Here is a 25,665-nt window from a genome sequence, read left to right as displayed (position 1 = left end):
ATTTTAATGAATTCTAAATTGTTATTTTATGATTCATGCTTTTGTGTCCCATCTAACAATCTTCACCTGACCAAATGTCATAAAGATATAGTAGCAAAGTGATTGCTATACATCAGTTCAGTTCAGTTGCTCAGTCATGTCCAACCCTGCAACTCCACGGACTGCCCCACACCAGGCTTCCCTGGATGATAAAGGAGCAGGGCCAGTTTCAGTTCCACAAGCCCCATGCCTTGAAAGTCCTTGAGCTTTGTTTAATGCTTTGATATTTCTGCCTTATAAGTCTTTATTTGGGACAAGGGCCCCTTATTTCATTTAGCACTGAGCTATGTAAGCCATGTGGCTGGTCCTACAGGTGAGTATGTTGATGGTGGTGGAGAGGCAATTTCTAGTTTGGCCAGTTCAGTTCAGTCACTCAGTCGTGTCTGACTGTTTGCGACCCCATGGACTACAGGATGCCAGAACTCCCTATCCATCACCAGCTCCCAGAGTTCACTCAAACTCATGTCCATTGAGTCGGTGATGCCATCCAACCATCTCATCCTCTGTCATCCCCTTCTCCTCCTGCCTTCAATTTTTCCCAGCATCAAGGTCTTTTCAAATGAGTCAGTTCTTCACATCAGGTGGCCAAACACTGGAGTTTCAGCTTCAACATCAGTCCTTCCAATGAACACCCAGGACTGATCTCCTTTAGGATGGACTGGTTGGATCTCTTTGCAGTCCAAGGGACTCTCAAGACTCATCTCCAACACCACAGTTGAAAAGCATCAATTTTTTTTTTAATTTTTATTTTTACTTTATTTTCCTTTAAAATACTGTATTGGTTTTGCCATACATTGACATGAATCCACCACGGGTGTACATGCATTCCCAAACATGAACCCCCCTCCCACCTCCCTCCCCATAACATCCCTCTGGGTCATCCCCGTGCACCAGCCCCAAGCATGCTGTATCCTGCATCGGACATAGACTGGTGATTCGATTCTTACATGATAGTATACATGTTTCAATGACATTCTCCCAAATCATCCCACCCTCTCCCTCTCCCTCTGAGTCCAAAAGACCGCTGTGCACATCTGTGTCTTTTTTGCTGTCTTGCATACAGGGTCATCACTGCCATCTTTCTAAATTCTATATATATGTGTTAGTATACTGTATTGGTGTTTTTCTTTCTGGCTTACTTCACTCTGTATAATCGGCTCCAGTTTCATCCATCTCATCAGAACTGATTCAAATGTATTCTTTTTAACAGCTGAGTAATTCTTTTGTATTACAAGTTATTATAAGATATTGAATACAGTTCCCTGTGTTATAGAAGTGGCTGTTGTTTACCTATTTTATGCATAGTAATTTGTATCTTTTCATCTCAAACTCCTAATTTATACCTCCCCCTACCCTTATCCCCTGTGGTAATCATAAGTTTGTCTTCTATGTCTGTGAGTCTGCTTCTGTGTGGTAAATAAATTCATGTCATATTTTAGATTATCCATACAAATGATATCATATATTTGTCTTTATCTGACTACTTATATAATTATTTCTATATCCATCCATGTTGCTGCAAATGGTATTATTTCATTCTTTTTCATGTCTGGGTAGTATTCCACTGTGCATATATTTGTGTGTATTTTATACATTTATATGCCACATCTTCCTTATTCATTTTTCAATGGACAATAGGCTTCTTCCACGTTTTGGCTATTGTAAATAGTGCTGCTATGAATACTGGGGTACATTCATCTTTTTTAATTAGTGTCTGGCTATATGCCCAGGAGTGGGATTGCTGGATCATATGCTAACTATACTTTTATTTAAGGAACCTCTATACTGTCCTACCATAGAGATGAAATATTTTTACATATAAAACTATTTTTCAATTTACTGAGAATTTATGTATGGTCTATCCTGATGAATGTTTTAGAAGCACTTGAAAAGAATGAGTAATCTTGTGTTATTGACAATGTCCTATAATTGATAATTAGATGATGTTTTTGATAGTGTTGTTCAAATAGCTATCTTTTTTAAGAAAGAGTATCTAAAATTGCAACTGTAATTTTAGATTTATCCACATCTCTTTTCAATTATATCACATTTACTTCATGTAAAGCCATTTATCTTTATCAGATCTCCTGTATGTTAAATATCAAAGTTCATGGCTTTTATCAACTCCTTTATTTCTGGCTCTATTAAACATTGTTTTAATCTTTAAACCATTTTGCCTATTTAAAAAATTTGTCCTTCATCTTCAAACTCCGTTGTCACTTTTTCACTGTATTTGTCATTCTTCAGTTCTTTTAATTCACAATTCAGGTTTTTGTTGCATTCAATGTGATGTTTAACATATGGAGTTTTTAACTTCCATAATTATATATTTTATCCCTTCTAATAAATAATATGCTATTTACAGAGCTGCTCAGTACTGTTGTGTTCTTTTTAGAGATTTAACCTGTATTTAAACATTTCATCCATTTAAAAATATTTACTTTTTCTCCAATATCCAAATACATAAAGGTGTATTCCCAATGTTTTTGTTATTTACTAAGTTTCACTCATAAAATATATTTTTCTAATGCATTTTGCTATATTTTGTTTTTTCATTTTGACATTGCCTCAAGGAGAGTTTTTTCTGTTGGTGAACCTTGTGCCTACCCACTCTCAAGTATTAACTCAAGGATTTGTTTTACAATGATTTGCCTAAGGCAATTCCAAGCAGAAAACCTAAGACCAATTTTATGATAATTTATTGACAAGGTAGTTTCTATTTTACACACTATGACAGGAATGTGATTTTTTTTTTTCAAATTTAGCCTTTTTTCCATCCAGAATTACAGGAGCTTCATCCTGTTTCATTGGCCAACGACTGCATTTATCGGTCCATCTTACCCTGGAATTGCGTTTTTAAAGTGTGCAGCATTTATAAGGATTTGTTACTGTTCACTTCCCACCTTGTTTTGGCCTGAGGTGTCGTATCTGCTCTGGGATGAAACCCAAGCCGGCAGTTATGCCAATAGTGTCAGGTGCTGCCATGAGGGAAGACTCTATGGATGTTGTTTCTCAACTCCCTTTTTGCTCAAGGAAACTGGTTATACCCTTTTCTCCTCTTATGTGTTCCTAAAGCTTTTAAAACAATTTTTTTCCAGTTTATATAACATTTCTTTGTGTTTGTAATGGGAATATTTCATATTAATAAAAAAACAAATTTTCAGGAAGCTTTGCATTTAAAATTTCCTTCATGGACACAGATATAACACTGGAGTAGGTTCTAAAACACTGAATACAGTTTTAAAAAGTAGAGACAAAGAAAGGACATTTCAAGTTTAGTCCCTGGTGGCTCAGATGGTAAAGCATCTGCCTGCAATGTGGGAGACCTGGGTTCAATTCCTGGGTCGGGAAGATCCCTGGAGAAGGAAATGGCAATCCACTCCAGCACTCTTGCCTGCAAAATTCCATGGAGGGAGGAGCCTGATAGGCTACAGTCCATGGCGGTCGCAAAAAGTCAGACACGACTGAGCGATTGGTTTAGAGAATGAATTTTAAATATGCCTACAGTGAAGTGTAGTGTGTTTCCAGTACACAGACACATTTGGTGGAGAATTGGTTACTTAGAAATATTTTGATGGTGAAATATGAAATTAGAATTTAGATAAGCCAAATTTGATTTAAAATATCTTTCAAACAATAAGAAAAAATTAACATTTTGTTCAGGCTTTTTTGTTGCATTATTGTTGATGGTAGTGTTTTTCCAATAGGGAAATATAATTACTCAATTTGTACTTAAATCAAATCTAAAATCAAGTCAATAAATCACTTTTTAGCAGTGTGTTTCATGACTGGATAGCTGGGTTTGGGGGGAAGTGGATCTAGTGAGGTTTTTTTACTGCATACTTTCAAGATCCTCAATACATTTGAAGGAAATAATCGCACCTTCTTATAATCTTACAATAATCTAATTTGGTTTTGCTTATTTGTTTATTTCAAGATGTGAAATGGTACTTAAAATGTTTACAACATATATCTTTATTTCAGTTTTGAACCCTCCCAAAAGTATTTCATTACATAGTATAATAACATAAATAATGTAATTTCACAAAGTAGATATATACTTAGTTGAGAATTTACTTATATAAATGCAAAAATCACAAATAAGTCTACTGCCCTATTTATGATAAACCACACTATCTTCCCAGGGAAACCTGGGCAGCATAATTCAAGTTGAAAATCAAATGATAATTTTGTGCTTAGGCATGTATGTGTATTTCTACTAGTATACATGGACCCTCTAACATTTAGAAAACTGGGACAAATTTTCACCAGTTAATTTGAAGCTTAAACTTTACCACCATGCTAAAATTGTCACAAGCCATTATTCTGAGGTCAGCTCTAGGTATTTTTAGAGCTAGAAATCATAGCGGTTCAGATTTACAAAACTGTCTGAGACACAAAGTTCACAAACAAAATAACAATCACAGAAAAAAATGCCTTTAAGTCCTGTGTATGTATTTGCATATCTTTTAATCAAAAATTTCTGTGTCAACCTCCATACATTCATTAAGCAAAGTCTGTCTGTTGCTTGGAAGTTTACAAAGACCGAGAGCTGAGAATGACTATCAGTAATCATTCCTTACCCTGGCATTTAGACTTTTTGGAACTCTAACAAGCGTAACTGCTTCTCATTTCCCAAATTTTAAGATTCTTTCTGAGTTTGACTTAAAAAAAAAAAAAAGGGTGTTCCATGCTATGTGGCTTGCAGGATCTTAGTTCTCCAATCATTGACAGATGAATGTATAAACATGTGGTACACATATACAATAGAATAATTTGTTTGTACATATATAATATGTACACATATATTAGCCATAAAAAGGAACAAAACTGGCTCATTTGTAGAAACATGAATGGGCCTATAAACTATCATACAGAGTGAAGTAAGCCAGAAAGAGAAAAACAAGTATCATATATTAACACATATATGAGGAGTCTACAAAATTGGTACAGATGAACCTAATTGCAGGGCAGGAATAGAGACATAGAGAATGGCCATGTAAACACAAGGGAGAAGTGGGGGTGGGATGAATTAGGAGAACAGGATTGGCATATTCACTATTATGTGTAAAATAGCTAGTGGGAACCTGCAGGGAATTTGGCTCTGTGCTCTGTGTTGACCTAGGGGTGGGAAGGAGTGGGAAGAGGTGGGATGATAAAATGGAGGTCCAAGAGGGTGGGGATAAATGTGCATCATAGCTGATTCACTTTGTTGTACAGCAGAAACTAACACAACATTGTAAAGCAACTGTACTTCAATTAAAATATAAAGACGTTACCCAATCACAGGTAATAAAGATTTTTTTCCCACTATTTATTCTAAAAGTCTGATACTCTTCAGTTTTACATTTAGATCTATAAACCATGTCAGTTGATTTTTGTATAAGGTTTGAGGATAGAGTCAAGTTTTGTTATTTTACATATGATATCTAGTAATTCTTGAATCATTTGTTGAGGAAACTAGTTTTTCTCCTTTAAACTGTCTTTGAACTTCTGTCAAGAACCAACTGATTTTGTCAATTTCCTGGTTTTCACAACGTACTATGGTTATGCAAAACACTATCAATGGGAGATCTTGAGGGAAGCTGGGTAAAAAGTACAAATTAAATCTCTCTATTGCTGTGTCCAAATTTTTGTGATTCTTAAAATATTTTAAAATAGAGTCTTTTAAAAAAAATCAGTTGTTCACATTTGTTTGATCTATTATTAGATTTTCTATTATGCCCCACTGGTCTTATATATCTTGATTATTATAACTTCATGATAATTCATGAAGTCAGGTAGTATTATTCCTATACCTTTGCTATTCTTTTGGCTATTCTAGTTCTGCTGCTTTCCACTTGAATTTTAGATTCAGCTTGTCTATATTCACAAAAATTCCTGCTGAAATATTGACTGAAGTTGTAACATTGTTCTATTAATTCAATTAGACATTATTTTTTGACCCACAATATAGTCTGTTGGTCAGTGTATCCCATGTGCTTTTGTAAAGAACATATGAAGTGAAGTGAAGTGAAGTCACTCAGTCGTGTCCGACTCTTTGCGACCCCGTGGACTGTAGCCCACCAGGATCCTCCATCCATGGGATTCTCTAGGCAAGAATACTGGAGTGGGTTGCCATTTCCTTCTCCAGGGGATCTTCCTAACCCAGGGATCAAACCCAGGTCTCCTGCATTGTGGGCAGACACTTTAACCTCTGAACTACCAGGAAAGCCATTTTAAACAAGTTATGACACAAGTCAGCCTATCTGCAGAACAGATACAGACTTGAAAAACAGAGAACAGACTGGTACTGGTGGTGCAAAGGGAGAAGAGGTTGGGGAGGAATGGAGTGGCAAGTTGGCGTTAATAGATGCAAGATATTATATATGGAATGGATAAACAAGTCCTACTGTACAGAACAAAAAACTATATTCAATAACCTGTGATGAAACATAATGGAAAAAAATATAATGAAGAATGCATATATATATATATACACATATATATGTATATTTATGTACAACTGAATCACTTTGCTGTACAGCAGAAATTAACACAGCACTATAAATCAAATATACTTCAATAAAAGCAAACAATAAAAACAAAGACCTACTATATAGCACAGGGAACTATATTCTATGTCTTGTAATAACCTATAATAGAAAAGAATCTGAAAAGCCCATATATATATATATATATATATATAAAATCTGAGTCACTTTGCTGTGCACCTGAAGCTAACATAACATTGTAAATTAATAATACTTCAGTATTTTTAAATGGTTAAGAAAATATACACAATAGAAATAAAAAAATGTAAAAGAAAAGAGCTGAGGTTATACCTGAATATACCATTTACTTAGCTATTTCATCTCAGCTATGCATTTTTCTATTATCTTTGTTGTTGTTCAGTTGCTAAGTCATGCCCAACTCTGCAGCCTCATAGACTGCAGCTTGCTAGGCTCCTCTGTCCTCCACTGTGTCCCAGAGTTTGCTCAAATTCATGTTCATTGAATCGGTGATGTTATCTAACCATCTCATCCTCTGTCATCCACTTCTCCTTTTGTCTTCAATCTATCTTACAGACAAAGACAAGTACTGTACGATATAACTCATATGAGGAATTTTTTTTTAAAGGCAAATCTGTTTAAAAAAAAAAAAACAGTAAAATGACATTTACCAGGGCATTGGTGAGATATAGGGATAAGACTGATGGAATTTAAGGTACAAACCTATGCATGCATGCTAAGACACTTGAGTCGTCTCTGACTCTGTGTGACCCTATGGACACCAGCCCACAAGGCTCTTCTTTTCATGGAATTCTCCAGGCAGGAATACTGGATGCCTTCCTCAGGGGATCTTCCTGACCCAGGGATTGAACCTGCGTCTTCTGAGTCTCCTGCATTGGCAGGTGGGTTCTTTATCACTAGCACAGCTGGAGAAGCCCATTTAACAAGTAATAAATAAACTACAGAGACCTAATGCACAGCATAATGAGTATAGAAAAGAATATTGTGCTATACAGGAGTCTCCCTCTTATCAGAAGCTTCACTCTCCCCAGTTTCAGTTACCCATAGTTAATGGCAATCCAAAAATTATAATGGAAAATTCCAGAAATAAACAATTTGTAAGCTTTAAACTGTGCACCATTCTGAGTAGCATAATGAAATATCACTCCATCCTGCTCTGTCTGCCTAGGATCCCCATCATCAACATTATCATCGCTCAGTGATATAGAATCACCCAATGCAGACGATCCTCCTTCTACACATCATCAGTTCCGCAGTAGCCTAACCCAGTGTTACAAAGTCTCCATCTTCCAGCTCTTCACACAGGCATTTTATCAATTCCGTCACAACAAAAAGGGCAAGTATAGACCACTCTCACATAACTTTTACTACAGCATGTTGTTATAATTGTTCTATTCTTAATTATTGTTAATATTTTACTGTGCCTAATTTATTAATTTGACCTTATAATAGGTATGTACACATAGGAAAAAATACTGTATAGATACGGCTCAGTATTCTCCAGTTTCGGGTATATCCACTGGATTCTTGTAATATGTAGATAAGGTTAGAAGACTTAACAATGTTGGGAGGACTACTGTAATTATATCATATCAATAAACTTTGCTACACTGGCAATCATATTATAATACATAAATGTACCAAAGTAACACACTATATACCTTAAATGTTCACAATGTTACATGTCAAATCTATTCAATAAAAAATGAACAATAAAAATAAACAGTGACTGATAAATGCTCCTGTGCATCAAACACATTTCTAGACACTAAATGCTACAGCTCACTCAATTCATAAACTCTATGGGAGATGACTTTTTTCCATTTTGTTAATGAAGATCCCGAACCACAGATCAATTAAGAAACTCTTTCAAAATTACCTGACTAGTAAGTGCCATGCTTAAGATTTCAACCTAGACAGCCTGGTCCCCCAATTGGCCACCTCCCCACTCTGCTATGGGCTTCCCAGCTGACGCAGTGGTAAAGAATCTACCTGCCAGTGAAAGAGATATGGGTTTGATCTGTGGGTCAGGAAGAGTCCCTGGAGAAAGAAATGGCAACCCACTCCAATATTCTTGACTGCGAAATTCCATGGTAGAGGAGCCTGGCAGGCTGCAGTCCATGGGGTAACAAAGCAGACACAACTTAGTGACTGAACAACAACAAAAATCAGAAACAATAGTCAAACCTTTGCCAACAACTGTAAAAAATCTATGTAATATACTGATTAATACCTGTGAATCAGCACAAATTTTTTCTATCATGTATCAGTTTGATCTATCACTTAAGCATAACTGGCCACACAGGTGACACTCAGTAAACATTTATTGACTTCAGTGCCCAAAATGTCTGTGTGCATTACAGAGGTGATACAAGTACTGGTGGTTCTGATCACCACCCAGGATCTGGGTTGCCTGGGCTTAAGTCCTGCTCTCTCTATTACTATCTCTATGAATTTGGGCAAGTTATCCATCTTTTCAATGCTTCAAATTATTACCTGTATCATGGGGACAAACACAGTCTACCTTAGTTACTTGTTATCAGTATTAAGTGGTAAATGCATAAAAAGTACTGGTTTCACTAGTGGGCAGAGAGACACAGTAGAGAGAGAGAAAAAGAGAGAGGGAAGAGAAAAGCTAGAAATTCTTTAAGTCTTCAGATAACCCCATATACCAACTCTCTAGAAAACTGTTTTATACTAAGTGATAATTCTAGCATTCAATAGTCAATACGGAAAATAAAAGATGATCTGATTTTATATAATTATTGAAACTATTTCAATCTTAGTGCCTAAATTTACATATTGCATAATTTTATGGTGAGTTCATACGGCAAGGTACTAATTAAAATATTTTTGTTAGATATTTATGTTTTTAACATACTATGAAAGAATATAATATTAGGCCAGAAAAATCACATTCTGGACTGGTAGTTTAATCCCTAGTCTTACCCTAATGTAGAAGTATTCAAATCCTGAAAGATGATGCTGTGAAAGTGCTGCACTCAATATGCCAGCAAATTTGGAAAACTCAGCAGTGGCCATAGGACTGGAAAAGGTCAGTTTTCATTCCAATCCCAAAGAAAGGCAAAGCCAAAGAACTCTCAAAGTACCACACAATTGCACTCATCTTACATGCTAGTAAAGTGATGCTCAAAATTCTCTAAGCCAGGCTTCAGCAATACGTGAACCGTGAATCTCCAGATGTTAACCTGGTTTTAGCAAAGTCAGAGGAACCAGGGATCAAATTGCAAGCATCCGCTGGATCACTGAAAAAGCAGGAGAGTTCCAGAAAAGCATCTATTTCTGCTTTATTGACTATGCCAAAACCTTTGACTATGTGGATAAATAAACTGTGGAAAATTCTGAAAGAAATGGGAATACCAGACCACCGGACCGCCTCTTGAGAAACCTATATGCAGATCAGGAAGCAACAATTAAAACTGAACATGGAACAACAGACTGATTCCAAATAGGAAAAGGAGTACGTCAAGGCTGTATATTGTCACGCTGCTTATTTCACTTCTCTGCAGAGTATATCATGAGAAACGCTGGGCTGGAAGAAGCACAAACTGAAATCAAGATTGCCAGGAGAAATACCAATACCCTCAGATAAGCAGATGACACCACCCTTATGGCAGAAAGTGAAGAGGAACTGGAAAGCCTTTGACGAAAGTAAAAGAGGAGAGTGAAAAAATTGGCTTAAAGCTCAACATTCACAAAACGAAGATCATGGCATGTGGTCCCATCACTTCATGGGAAATAGATGGGGAAACAGTGGAAACAGTGTCAGACTTCATTTTCTGAGGCTCCAAAATCAAGGCACATGGTGATTGCAGCCATGAAATTAAAAGACGCTTACTCCTTGGAAGAAAAGTTATGACCAACCTAGATAGCATATTGAAAAGCAGAGACATTACTTTGCCAACAAAGGTCCATCTACTCAAGGCTATGGTTTTTCCAGTGGTCATGTATGGATGTGAGAATTGGACTGTGAAGAAGGCTGAGCGCCAAAGAATCGATGCGTTTGAACTGTGTTGTTGGACAAGACTCTTGAGAGTCCCTTGGACTGCAAGGAGATCCAACCAGTCCATTCTGAAGGAGATCAGCCCTGGGATTTCTTTGGAAGGAGTGATGCTAAAGCTGAAACTCCAGTACTTTGGCCACCTCATGCAAAGAGTTGACTCATTGGAAAAGACTCTGATGCTGGGAGGGATTGAGGGCAGGAGGAGAAGGGGACGACAGAGGATGAGATGGCAGGATGGCATCACCGATTCGATAGCCATGAGTCTGAGTGAACTCTAGGAGTTGGTGATGGATAGGGAGGCCTGGCGTGCTGTGATTCATGGGGTCGCAAAGAGTCGGACACAACTGAGCGATTGAAATGAACTGATATATTTATACTTTAACTTGATTTAAATAGGCTTTCTAAGACCTTGTTTTTAAAGGAAAAACATTTATTTTTCTACTTCTACACTAAGGTCAGTAGAGTCACTCAGAATCGCAGCACGCCAGGCCTCCCTGTACATCACCACCTCCTGGAGTTCACTCAGACTCACGTTCCTCCAGTTGGTGATGCCATTAAGCCATCTCATCTTCTGTCGTCCCCTTCTCCTCCCGCCCCCAATCCCTCCCAGCATCAAAGTCTTTTCCAATGAGTCAACTCTTCGCATGAGATGGCCAAAGTACTGGAGTTTCAGCTTTAGCATCATTCCTTCCAAAGAAATCCCAGGGCTGATCTCCTTTAGAAAGGACTGGTTGGATCTCTTACAGTCCAAGGGACTCTCAAGAGTCTTCTCCAACACCACAGTTCAAAAGCATCAATTCTTCAGCGCTCAGCTTTCTTCACAGTCCAACTTTCACATCCATACATGACTACTGGAAAAACCATAGCCTTGACTAGACAGACCTTAGTCGGCAGAGTAATGTCTCTGCTTCTGAATATGTTATCTAGGTTGGTCATAACTTTTCTTCCAAGGAGTAAGCGTCTTTTAATTTCATGGCTGCAGTCACCATCTGCAGTGATTTTGGTGCCCCCAAAAATAAAATCTGACACTGTTTCCACTGTTTCTCCATCTATTTGCCATGAAGTGATGGGACTGCATGCCATGATCTTCGTTTTCTGAATGTTGAGCTTTAAGCCAACTTTTTCACTCTCCTCTTTCACTTTCATCAAGAGGCTTTTTAGTTCCTCTTCACTTTCTGCCATAAGGGTGGTGTCATCTGCATATCTGAGGGTATTGATATTTCTCCCAGCAATCTTGATTCCAGCTTGTTATCTTCTAGTCCAGCATTTCTCATGATGTACTCTGCATAGAAGTTAAATAAGCAGGGTGACAATATACAGCCTTGATGTACTCCTTTTCCTATTTGGAACCAGTCTGTTGTTCCATGTCCAGTTCTGCTGCTTCCTGACCTGTATACAGATTTCTCAAGAGGCAAGGTCAGGTGGTCTGGTATTCCCATCTCTTTCAGAATTTTCCACAGTTTATTGTGATCCACACAGTCAAAGGCTTTGGCATAGTCAATAAAGCAGAAATAGATGTTTTTCTGGAACTCTCTTGCTTTTTTCATGATCCAGCGGATGTTGGCAATTTGATCCCTGGTTCCTCTGCCTTTTCTAAAACCAGCTTGAACATCTGGAAGTTCACGGTTCATGTATTGCTGAAGCCTGGCTTGGAGAATTTTGAGCATTACTTTACTAGCATGTGAGATGAGTGCAATTGTGCAGTAGTTTCACCATTCTTTGGCATTGCCTTTCTTTGGGATTGGAATGAAAACTGACCTTTCCCAGTCCTGTGGCCACTGCTGAGTTTTCCAAATTTGCTGGCATATTGAGTGCAGCACTTTCAGAGCATCATCTTTCAGGTTTTGAAACAGCTCAACTGGAATTCCATCACCTCCACTAGCTTTGTTTGTAGTGATGCTTTCTAAGGCCCACTTGACTTCACATTCCAGGATTTCTGGCTCTAGATGAATGATCACACCATCGTGATTATCTTGGTCGTGAAGTTCTTTTTTGTACAGTTCTTCTGTGTATTCTTGCCACCTCTTCTTAATATCTGCTGCTTCTGTTAGGTCCATACCATTTCTATCCTTTATCGACCCCATCTTTGCATGAAATGTTCCCTTGGTATCTCTGACTTTCTTGAAGAGATCTCTAGTCTTTCCCATTCTGTTCTTTTCTTCTATTTCTTTGCATTGATCGCTGAAGAAGGCTTTCTTATCTCTTCTTGCTGTTCTCTGGAACTCTGTATTCAGATGCTTATATCTTTCCTTTTCTCCTCTGCTATTCACTTCTCTTTTCACAGCTACTTGTAAGGCCTCCTCAGACAGCCATTTTGCTTTTTTACATTTCTTTTCCATGGGGATGGTCTTGATCTCTGTCTCCTGTACAATATCATGAACCTCATTCCATAGTTCATCAGGCACTCTGTCTATCAGATCTAGGCCCTTAAATCTATTTCTCACTTCCACTGTATAATCATAAGGGATTTGACTTAGGTCATACCTGAATGGTCTAGCGGTTTTCCCTACTTTCTTCAATTTAAGTCTGAATTTGGTAATAAGGAGTGCATGATCTGAGCCACAGTCAGCTCCTGGTCTTGTATTTGTTGACTGTATACAGCTTCTCCATCTTTGACTGCAAAGAATATAATCAATCTGATTTCGGTGTTTACCATCTGGTGATGTCCATGTGTAGAGTCTTCTCTTGTGTTGTTGGAAGAGGGTATTTGCTATGACCAGTGCATTTTCTTGGCAAAACTCTATTAGTCTTTGCCCTGGTTCATTCCTCATTTCAAGGCCAAATTTGCCTGTTACTCCAGGTGTTTCTTGACCTCCTACTTTTGCAATAAAAACCAGTTTTTTTCAAAAATAGTCAATCGGTACCTTTAAATAAATCTCAGTCTAAGACATCTGTACTTTAGACAACTAAGCAAAATAAAAATCTATTTAGCAGCAATTAATATACTTAATTTGAACACAGTCAAAAAACACTGTAAGAAAGAAAAACAAAACCATGCTTAGCTATTGCTTATACTTGTTAACAAGAAAAGCAAACGAAAAAAATGAGAAGAAATTTAAACTCAGCATATACTTTTACCTGCATGATGTATGTACTGTATATGTGCTAAAAGAACCATAATGTATCCCTTTATTTCTGGAAGCAGACCAGTGTTACATCTTTAGAAAAGAAAATCATAAAATAACTCAATAGATTATGAAAAAATAATTGATTAAGAGTCTGACCTCTTGGCCCTAAAACATTGATATATAGCTTAGAAGCATCAGATAGCAACTCTGTTCCTAGACAAGGTCCATCTTTTCACTTAATTTATCCTGAAGGAGGATAACTAGCTGACTAGTATTTCAAGATTACTGCTGTTGCTACTGCTGTTAAGTTGCTCCAGTTGTGTCCGACTCTGTGCAATCCCATAGACGGCAGCCCACCAGGCTCCCCCGTCCCTGGGATTCTCCAGGCAAGAGCACTGGACTGGGTTGCCATTTCCTTCTCCAATGCATCAAAGTGAAAAGTGAAAGTGAAGTTGCTCAGTCGTGTCTGACTCTTAGCGACCCCATGGACTGTAGTCCACCAGGCTCCTCCGTCCATGGGATTTTCCAGGCAAGAGTACTGGAGTGGGGTGTCATTGTCTTCTCCAAGTATTTCAAGATTAGGTAATATCACTTACTTTAAAATTTTTCAGTAAATATTCTGGCTACTATTTTGTCTCAGAAATGTTGAACATGTTTAAACAGGAAAGCAAATGAATGACTAAGACCGAAAGAAATTCTAGAAACTGTTGGCATTATGTGTGGCAGCATGAATGAGAATGAAGGACCTTGGGATGCCCCAGATTTCTTTGGGAGGGAAATACTTACATCCCACTTTGTGGTGGTGGTGGTTGTTGTAAAGGTAAAATTATATTAGAGAGAAACATAGAAAGAACATAACTTCCAACTCTTTAAGTGTAGGCTACACATAATAACTTCCTTTCACAGCATAAAGTATGGAACTGCATAAAACGGTGTATGTTTGCAGTAGAGAAATCTGAACACCAGCACCTCAGCCAGGAGACCAAGTCCAGTGTCAGCAGCTATAAGTGATAAAAATGGCATGTTACCCCTGTGCTCTTCTTCCCATAAACCCAGCCTAATTACAAGAAAAAAATGCAGATAAATCCTAGTGGAAGAACATTCTCCAAAATGTCTGGCAAATTTCCTCAAGATTGTCAAATTCGTCAGATACAAAGAAAGTCTAAGAAACTGTCCCAGTCAAAAGGAGTCTAAGAAGACAGAATGTCACATATAACCCTGGATAGAAACCCAGAACAGAAAAAAAAAAGGGGGGGGGGGTTAAGGTAAATCGGAGATATAAATAATGTGAAAGGATAAGAAAATAATGATGTATTAATGCTTGTTCATTAATACTGCAACACATGTATCCTACTTATTTAAGATATTAATATTAGAGGAAAATGGATTTGGGAAATAAGGTATGACTCTACTGGTTTTAGAAGTTTTCTATAAACATAGAACTTTTCTAAAAGCAAAACTTTATGAAAAGTTTTATATATATATGAGAGAGAGAGAGAGAGAGAGAGAGAGAGAGAGCATGCACAAAATACAAAGGTGAGTTGTTTGTGCTGTGCTTAGTCACTCAGTTGTGTCTGACTTTTTGCAACCCCATGGACTGTAGCCCACCAGGCTCCACTGTCCATGGGGATTCTCCAGGCAAGAATACTGAAGTGGGTTGCCATGCCCTCCTCCAGGAAGTAAGCTGTTAAAAAACACTAAATATTTCAGTAATCTAGCAAATATGAATAAACCGCATATTCCAATTTAAAAGAGATTTTCAAGTTGACTTAATATAATCGAGGAATATTCTAAGATGCACACATTAGACAAAAATAAGAAGTCTACAGGTAAAATGACAGAGGAACTGTATCTCACCAATTCTAAGTGAAAGAAAGATAGCTTGGCTAAATTAATAGCAGATAAACAGACTGTGTTACAGTGAACATTTTTATGAATGAAGCAAATCATAACAAAGTGTTAACAAATTTATTTCACCAAAAGGAATTAGCTATTGTGACCATGTATATATCAAGAAGATGTGAAGAAAAGTACTCATAGGTGGCTTACTATGAGAAAATAACAAATCACTATCAGTATGATATCTTAACAGTTCTTTCAAACATTGAGAACAGTATCAGACAAAAATGTTACAAAGGTAGAAAAGGTTTGAATGTCAAAACAAAAAAATTTAACCAAATGAATGGGCATATAGGGAATTTTGTATGCATCTAACACTTAGGGAATATCAATTCTTATCAATTAAAAATGAAAATATTGCACTGGGAATCATTATGCAATATATAAATGTACAACACATTGTACACCTTAAATTTTGGAAAGGAGATTTAAAATGGAACGTTTATCAAAACTGTCATATAATGTCTGTAACCAAATCATCCCAGTTCTGTGGAATAAATATCATAAGAGCATATAGAGTTAGGAATTAATAAGAAATGCAGATGGTAACTGTAGCCATGAAATTAAAAGACACTTACTCCTTGGAAACAAAGTTATGACCAACCTAGATAGAATATTAAAAAGCAGAGACATTACTTTGTCCACAAAGGTCCGTCTAGTCAAGGCTATGGTTTTTCCAGTAGTCATGTATGGATGAGAGAGTTGGACTACAAAGAAAGCTGAAGGCTGAAGAATTGATTCTTTTGAACTGTGGTGTTGGAGAAGACTCTTGAGAGTCCCTTGGACTGCAAAGAGATCCAACCAGTCCATTCTGAAGGAGATCAGTCCTAAGTGTACATTGGAAGGACTGACACTGAAGCTGAAACTCCAATACTTTGGCCACCTGATATGAAGAACTGACTCATTGGAAAAGACCCTGATGCTGGGGAAGATTAAGGGCAGGAGGAGAAGGGGACCACAGAGGATGAGATGATTAGATGGCATCACCGCCTCAATGGACATGAATTTGGTAAACTCCGGGAGTTGGTGATGGACCGGGAAGCCTGGCGTGCTGTGGTCCATGGGGTCACAAAGAGTCGGACATGACTGAGAGACTGAACTGACTGACTCTCCTGAAGATGGATTTAATTTTAAAGAATAGAATGTTAAAGATTAAATATCATAAAAGTGTGCCAAGTTAGAAGTTAATAAGAAAATTATAGCTATATGAATAGTCATATTATTGTAAATTTTAAGATATGTTTCAAAGGAATATATTGGTCAAGGAAAAATCATAGATGATATATTTTTTAATACTTAGTACTGAAAATTTTAAAAGGCAAATGAAAACTATGTTGATAACCTTGTACAGTGAAGCTACTAGGATGCTTCCCATAAAATTTTAGACCTGTATACTTACACCTGAAAATATTAAAGGTTAAAAATGAATTAGTGTGATTAAAAAAAAAACAATAGAAAACAAAGGAAGAATGAAAGATATAATACATAGAAGATTCAAGTCAATGAAACAGAAAACAGAGTTAGGAGTTAGTTTTTCAAGCAATGATAGATTCTAACAATGAAGGCTCTGCTGGATTGATCCTCTGCAGAAAACAGGTATAAAACCTGTGTATAATGCCCAGAGAAGTCAACAGATAAAGGCACTACAGAGTGAACAGAAGCAGAGAGGCTAGTGAGGGATGTATGCTCAGAGGAGAAAATAAGGACTTCTTGTTTTTGTTTATTTTGCAGCTTTTAGTCTGAGGCTACAGACTGTCAAATGCCAGATGGCAGCAGTGGTGTCAGTGGGAAAAACAGTCTTTCTGGCTTGGGGGAACTAGAAATGCCTAAATAATCCTACAAGAGAGGAAACAACACATTCTGCTTCCCAGTGGCACAGCGGTAAAGAATGCAGGCAACACAAGAGACAGGCGTCCAACCCATAGGTCGAGAAGATCCCCTGGAGTAGGGAATGGCACCTGCTCCAGTATTCTCGCCTAGAAAATTCCATGGGCGGAGGAGTCTGGCAGACTACAGTTCATGGGGCCGTGAAGAGTCAGATACAACCGACCAATTGAGTGCGCACACACACAAAGCGACAAACATACCAAAGAATTTTAAATATTCCCACAAAGAAAGTGTTACTAGCTTCAACAACAAATCATTTCAATCTTTAATTAAACTCTTCTGGACAATAAGAAAAAAAAAATTCCTACTTCCCAGAACACCTTATATGATGTCAGCATTGCTTTGATAAGGGTACCACCACAGAAAAGAATTTATGAATCCATTTACAAGTATTTTAAAATGCTCAACAATAGTAAATAAAATGCAACTTTACAAAAGATAATAAAAGATAAATTAGACTACTTATTGAGAATGAAATAACACTTAACGCCTATTTATAACAATAAAATGTTAAAATGCAAATTAATTTGAGCCCCTCAATAGATGTAGAAAAACTGTATAGAACGCATATGTATTTATAATAAAAACTAAGTAAATTGGGAATAAAAGATAGCTATCTTAACTTGGAAAATATTATAAAACAGTCTATATACCATCCCAGTTGTGTAAAAAGCGTTTCTTAAAATCTAAAACAAAACAATATCCAAAAAAGACCAGGATACTGTGGCAAGCATTTACCACTGTTTGAAGCAAGTCTGGTAAAATAAGAATGAAAAATTAAATAATTTCTAATTGAAAAGCAGAAAAAAATCTGCAATATTAATCTGCAAACATCAACTGAATTTTAATCAAATAACAAAGCATCAGAAAATGTAATTAAGAAAAAGATACAATTGGTAATAGCAGGAAAAGGCAAGTAACTTGGAATAAATCTTATAAGAAATGTTTAATTTTTCTGTGTGTGTGATTATAAAGCTTGATTGTGAGATACTGGGGGGAAAAGATCAAACACAAATACCCAATATTATAGACAATAAAATACACTTTGATGCCAAGAACATAAATTTTCTGTAGGTCTAAAACAGGAGATTTTCTTAATTTTTCTAAGTTTTCCTTTTGTTTGGTGTGGATAAAACCTGTCTTTTGGATTCCAGAGATGATAAAACGATGGTAAAACAAAGTTCATATTTCTTGAAATACTGTAAATTCTTAATTATTCAACCAAACTCTTCAACCACTACTGATACTAAAAAGAAAAATTAAGAAGTTTGGGAAATGACATGAAAACCATTTATGAAAAAGAAATTGCAAGAAAATTAATTTTCTGAAATACTCAAAAGCTGAGAGTCAAAGATATTTTTGAAAGATTCTTGACCACTGATTTGACCTTGAGTTTCTAATTCGAAGTGAAGAAATCTTTGCCGAAGTTGGATTGTTTTAGGAAACAGGAGAACCAAGTGATTGAGGAATTTACTTAATGGAAGTATATAGATTTTGGATCATGATGATAGCACAGTGAAAACCAAGCTTCCCATAGCCAGCAAGTCACTTCCTTGCTCAGCATCACAGCAGCAGTGTGCCAGTAGTTGGAACTCTGGAAGTGTGGGAACCCACAACATGGCAAGTCTCATTTCACTCAGTGTGGCCACCTTGATTCCACTAAGTTTTCAAGTGAGTGAAAATCACTCAGTTATGTCTGACTCTTTGCAACCCCATGGACTATACAGTCCATGGAATTCTCCAGGCCAGAATACTGGAGTGGGTAGCCTTTCCCTTCTCCAGGAGATCTTCCCAACCCAGGGATTGAACCCAGGTCTCCCTCCTTGCAGGTGGATTCTTTACCAACTGAGCTATCAAGGAAGCCCTGTTTTCAAATTTTTGGCTAAAATATCAGTGGCTTGATCTTATCTTAAAGTAGGTGTGTTACCAAGTCCAAGCTCACTCTGCTCATTGCATGACAGGCCAATAAATTTGAGACACAAACTGTTGAGACAAGCAATATAATTTTATTCAGAAAGATGACTGATAGAGAGGATGGCAGACTAATGTCTCAAAATAACCACTTTGCTAGGGTCTGGATGCCAGATTCTTTTATAGACCAGAGAAGGGGAGGAGTTGAGGAAGTAAGATCATTATCTTGCAAATAGCTCCTGGAAAGGCCAACCTCAGGGAGAGGATGTGCTTATCTCTTTAGGCAGAGGGGCAAGGCTCTTCAAGACAGGGCATTATGTATGCCTGGTGCTAGTGATAAAGAACCTGCCTGTCAATGCAGGAGACATGAGACATGTAGGTTCAATTCCTGGGCTGGGAAGATGCCCTGCAGGAGAGCATGACAACCCACTCCAGTATTCTTGCCTGGAGAATGTCACAGACAGAGGAGCCTTGGCAAGTTACAATCCACAGGGTCACAAAGAATCAGACAGGACTGAACTGATTTAGCACACATGCATAATAACAGAAGCAATAGAAAACAAGTATAAGTCAAAGAAACAGATACATTATGGAGTCACAATTGGTGCTTCCCTCCAACAGGTGCGCGTGTATGTCATGTGTCACTACAATAAGACATTTCAAATATTAAGTGATGTTGATGGACTATGACATAGTGCTTGCAAAATGAGTGCAAATTACACACTGAGAATGCTTAAAAACTTAAAACAAACATGCTATCTTGGTGGTTCTATCAGTTATGATATATTATATTATGATATATATTATTATATTATGATATATATTATTATATTATGATATATATTTTATATATCATATTATATTATGATATATAATAATTAAGTCAAGCAAATTTTAATAAAAATAAAAATGATATGTTCATTTGAAAATATTCCTTCAAAATGTTTTCAAATTCCTTGAAAATGTTCCTTCAGAAGGGAATCCCAAAAGAATATATTGGGCTTCCCAGGTGGCACTAGTGGTAAAGAACTCGCCTTCCCACATAGGAGACACAGGTTCAATCCCTGGGTTGGGAAGACCCCCTGGAAGAGGGCATAGCAACCTATCCAGTATTCTTGCCTGGAGAATCCAATGGACAGAGGAGTCTGGCAGGCTACGGTCTATAGGGTCACAAAGACTTGGACACAACTGAAATGACTTAGTACGGAAAGAATATATTAGGTAAATACTCCCCAAACAATAGAAGTGATGTGTGCAATGTATTCTTCACTGCTCTTTCCTGACCATTTGGAGAGCAAACTAGCCCTGCCAGTCAGCTGCTGATTTTCATGCAAGAGCACCATGTCATAAGAGAGCTATGGTTCTCTACAACTGCTATAAAGACCAATGATCACAAAAGTACTACTAACTGAAGAGGCTTATTAAGCAACTTTTTGGAACAGAAAATGTAAAACAACATGATGACCTTACGAAAGAAAACTATGTATATTGTCTGCAAGAACAAGAATTAACCTTTCACTTTCATGTATCTTTTGAAAAAAAGACACAACAAAGAATTTTAGTTATTCAGTCTAGGGCATTTTCACTTTGTCAGTTACACTGGAGCTGAGTATATAATCAGGTGGCTTAAAGCTCAACATTCAGAAAACGAAGATCATGGCATCCGGTCCCATCACTTTATGGGAAATAGACGGGGAAACAAGTGGAAACAGTGTCAGACTTTATTTTTGGGGGCTCCAAAATCACCACAGATGGTGACTGCAGCCATGAAATTAAAAGATGCTTACTCCTTGGAAGAAAAGTTATGACCAACCTAGGTAGCATATTCAAAAGCAGGGACATTACTTTGCCAACAAAGGTCCGTCTAGTCAAGGCTATGGTTTTTCCTGTGGTCATGTATGGATGTGAGAGTTGGACTGTGAAGAAGGCTGAGCACCGAAGAATTGATGCTTTTGAACTGTGGTGTTGGAGAAGACTCTTGAGAGTCCCTTGGACTGCAAGGAGATCCAACCAGTCCATTCTGAAGGAGATCAGCCCTGGGATTTCTTTGGAGGGAATGATGCTGAAGCTGAAACTCCAGTACTTTGGCCACCTCATGCGAAGAGTTGACTCATTGGAAAAGACTCTGATGCTGGGAGGGATTGGGGGCAGTAGGAGAAAGGGACGACAGAGGATGAGAGGGCTGGATGGCATCACGGACTCGATGGACATGAGTCTGAGTGAACTCCGGGAGATGGTGATGAACAGGGAGGCCTGGCGTGCTGCAATTCATGGGTCTCAAAGAGTCAGACATGACTGAGCGACTGAACTGAACTGAACTGAGTGAGCAACTCAGTGATTAATCTTATATCTCAGGCCAGTAGTCATGTCTTTGAGAAAAAGAAGACAAAACTGTTACTAGCAATCTTCATGGATGTTTTAAATCAAAGGAAATTATCCCACTCATATTGGTTTTGCTAAAGTCATATAAAGACACTAGAAAGATCAATGAAAAGGCCATTAAAACTCCAAATGTGTTTTGTGCATCAGCATGGAACTTAAAAATGGCTGAGTGTAAATGTTTAGTTGTATAATAAAATCATTATGAAGATCAAGGTAAAAGTATTCTGATTATTTATGAATTGTGCACCCCTCTGCCTCCAGCCATTCCACCCAAGTCTGGAAGTGGTCCAAGACTTATATAATTGTCTAATGCCATAACAGCAAAGAAATAAGTGGTGAAATAAGATGTTTGTGCTTTTGATAGCATCCTTCAATGGATCTACAGCTCTAGCAATAACGTGCAATGTGATCCTAAATTTAAATATGTTCTACTCTTTCAGGACATGGTTTTCATTAATTTCCATTATATTAGTTAATACAGAACATCTTAAGTTCATAAAGTATTTTTAATAACAAAACAAAATCAAATAAACTGCAGATGAAAATATTTCCATATAAAGTTTATACTGTCCTTTAAAAATATTAGACTGAAGACTGGATTGAGATGAAGGAATAGAAGGATGGGGAGCTCACCTCCCACCACAAGTACATCAAAATACATCTACACGAGGGAAAACTCTCACGGAACACCTGCTGAATGTTGAAAAACATGTCTCATAAAACCAAAACTGCAAGAAATACTGCCATATAACCAGGCAGCATGAAAGAGGGGGAAAGGAATCGTGAGGAGACCTGCAAACCTGAGAGGGAGCTGTGCAACAGGAAAGGTACCCTCACCCTGAGAAGTTCTTTCCCTGGCTAGAGGGTCAGCCAGCACCAAAAAGGAGCTTCATAGGCTCAGAGAAGAGGGCAGCTGCTGGTTTGCTGCAGGCAGAACAGACAGAGATCTGCTCAGAAGGTCCTGACCATCCCACAATGGTCCTCGGTCTGAGACATGTACTTGCTGGTGTCCACAGGGGCAAGGTGCTGTGTGCAAGGTAACTCAGGCTTCAGGGGATAGAACTGGGGATAGGACTGGGACTGGCTGCACAGAGATAGCTGTGAAAGGCTGGAGGGTGGTTCAAGCCAACACCAGGGATGGGCATAGGAAGGAGCCCACATTATCCACTGAAGCCCCAAGGTTAACATCCACACTCGAAGGAGGGGCAAGGCCCACCTGTGCAGCCACATTCTCCTTGTGCTCCCAGTGGGCCAAGCTCTGTCTCTATGAGGGGAGCAGGCACCCACCTGCTACCCTCCAACCCCACCAGAGACTGCCCACACTGGGAAGCGGGGCTGAAATCCAAGCCAGTCCCCAGGGGCTGAGCAGCTTCTCATGCAGGACTGAAGCATGAGTTTCCCAGCAGCTACGTGATCCATGGATTTGAACATCATGGACTTCGTAAACTTGGAGCTTTGGGACATCAAGAGGGTGACTGGCGCTCCCCTGGATGGGGCAGGGTGGTGACAGTGACTGTGGTCTCAGCACGCACATGTGCACAGACGCAAGGGTGGCTCTAGGTAGACTCAGTAGCTCTAGGGTGGTCCCGATGCGTGCCTGTGGCAGACCTGGTACCTGACCTCAGAGGTTCTGTGCCAACAGACCTAGGCTACTGGTTCCATGAGCAGAGTGCCTAAGGGACATCAGGGCCAACTGCCTGCATAGACGCAACTGAGGCAGGGCTGGGGCAGTGCCAACAACAGTGTGCTTTGTGAGCCCACACAACAGTGACAGGCAACTCCATGGAGAGCACTCCCAGGTGGACAGTTCCCATGCAGGAGCACTTAGGAGCTCATCTTCCAGCAGGGGTGCTCCAGTCCCCTCAACTTACAGCTCAGTTCAAAAGCAGAACTGGGTCATATCTTGCAACAACCGGCCTTCCCTGGTGGCTTAGATGGTAAAGAATCTGCCTACAATGTAGGAGACCCAGGTTCAATCCTTGGGTCAGGAAGATCCCCTGGAGAAGGGAATGGTTGCCCACTCCAGTATTCTTGCCTGGAGAATTCCATGCACAGAGGGGCTTGGTGGGCTACAGACCATGTGTTTCAGTTGGACACAACTGAGCAACTCACACACACACACACACTCCAACACCTAGGGAGCAGACCCTGCCCCTCACTGGGCTTTGATGCCCTTAGAGCAAGAGGAGGCCCCATTCAGTATCATCAGTGCAGGCTCTGGTCACAGCAACAACAATCATACCCCATCAATGGGACAGGAGCCAGCACACCAGGTTGGGTGCTTTACCCTGAGTGCTCCACCCTGAGGAGCCTCTAGTTGGGGACTCAGGCCCCCTCGGCCTTCCCTGCTCTGATGTATATCTGTTTCTGGTCAAAGCGCCTCCAACCAGAAGCCTCTTTATCATGGGCCCTCAGCCTAGCCGTGCCGGCCCCAGCTTCTGCTAAGACCGCCTTACTGGAGGCAGGAAGGACAGGCATCTAGAGCCACTTGTCTCCTCTCTCAGTGCCGCTTCTCTCCTCGCCTCCCTTTTCTCCTGCAGGACCCCCCAGCCCAGTCAATGACAGGACCTTTGTCCCGAGCTCCCTCAACAGTGAGACAACCCTCCTATTCGTTCTAACACATCTGAACCTCACTAGGTGCATTCTGTGGGTGGGGCGGGGACGGATCACTGAAGGACCTGGTGCTTTCTCCTTTGCTTTATATTATCTCAAGAAGTGACTGAACTCTCCAGAATTACTCTTATTTTGTCTTGTTGTCTCAGTGAACAACTGCAACTTCTGACAGCACCTCTCTCTCTAGGTCAGCCCAGCTCTTGACACAGAGCATGGATTTATAAGTCATCACTTCACTCCTGTAAGTGGCTTCTGGCAAGTCTCAAAAACCTTTCTCAGCAGTTCCTTAGTCTGGCAATACCAACTGTTTTAGGGTGGGCGCACAAGTTAAAATCTATGCATTCTGGATACATAGAGTTAAAAGGAAAGCAAGAAGAGAGTCCATGAGCACATTAAATATCTTGGAACAGAATAGGCAGTGGAAAATGCCATCTTCTTTGATGACTATAAATCTGCTGGCAAAGTAACTCTGCGGTCATTAGAAAACCCCAATTAATTAATGTCAATGCTAATGACTAAATACATGGAAGGCCTATTTCTTACAAAGCACTTTCCAGTCAGTATTGTTATAGACAGAGAAGACTGAGTATAATACCTAGGGCGAGCTGAAGACTGTCAAATTAATAGCCTTTTTGAGATGAATAGACACAAGTAGCATCATTTAGGTTTTTCTATAATATTCTGTCTTTCCTTTAATATTTTGACTATTCAAGGCAAATTCTGTCAGTTCAGTTCAGTCACTCAGTCATGTCTGACTCTTTACGACCCCATGAATCGCAGCATGCCAGGCGTCCCTGTCCATCACCATCTCCCAGAATTCACTCAGACTCACGTCCATCGAGTCAGTGATGCCATCCAGCCATCTCATCCTCTGTCGTCCCTTTCTCCTCCTGCCCTCAGTCCCTCCCAGCATCAGAGTCTTTTCCAATGAGTCAGCTCTTCGCATGAGGTGGCCAAAGTACTGGAGTTTCAGCTTTAGCATCATTCCTTCCAAAGAAATGCCAGGGCTGATCTCCTTCAGACTGGACTGGTTGGATCTCCTTGCAGTCCAAGGGACTCTCAAGAGTCTTCTCCAACACCACAGTTCAAAAGCATCAATTCTTCGGTGCTCAGCCTTCTTCACAGTCCAACTCTTACATCCATACATGACCACAGGAAAAACCATAGCCTTGACTAGACGGACCTTAGTCGGCAAAGTAATGTCTCTGCTTTTGAATATGCTATCTAGGTTGGTCATAACTTTTCTTCCAAGGAATAAGTGTCTTTTAATTTCATGGCTTCAATCACCAACTGCAGTGATTTTGAAGCCCCAGAAATAAAGTCTGACACT

The sequence above is a fragment of the Capra hircus genome, chromosome 16 (assembly GCF_001704415.2).
Source record: "Capra hircus breed San Clemente chromosome 16, ASM170441v1, whole genome shotgun sequence".
In the NCBI taxonomy this organism is placed as follows: domain Eukaryota; kingdom Metazoa; phylum Chordata; class Mammalia; order Artiodactyla; family Bovidae; genus Capra; species Capra hircus.
This window is presented reverse-complemented; position numbering follows the sequence as displayed.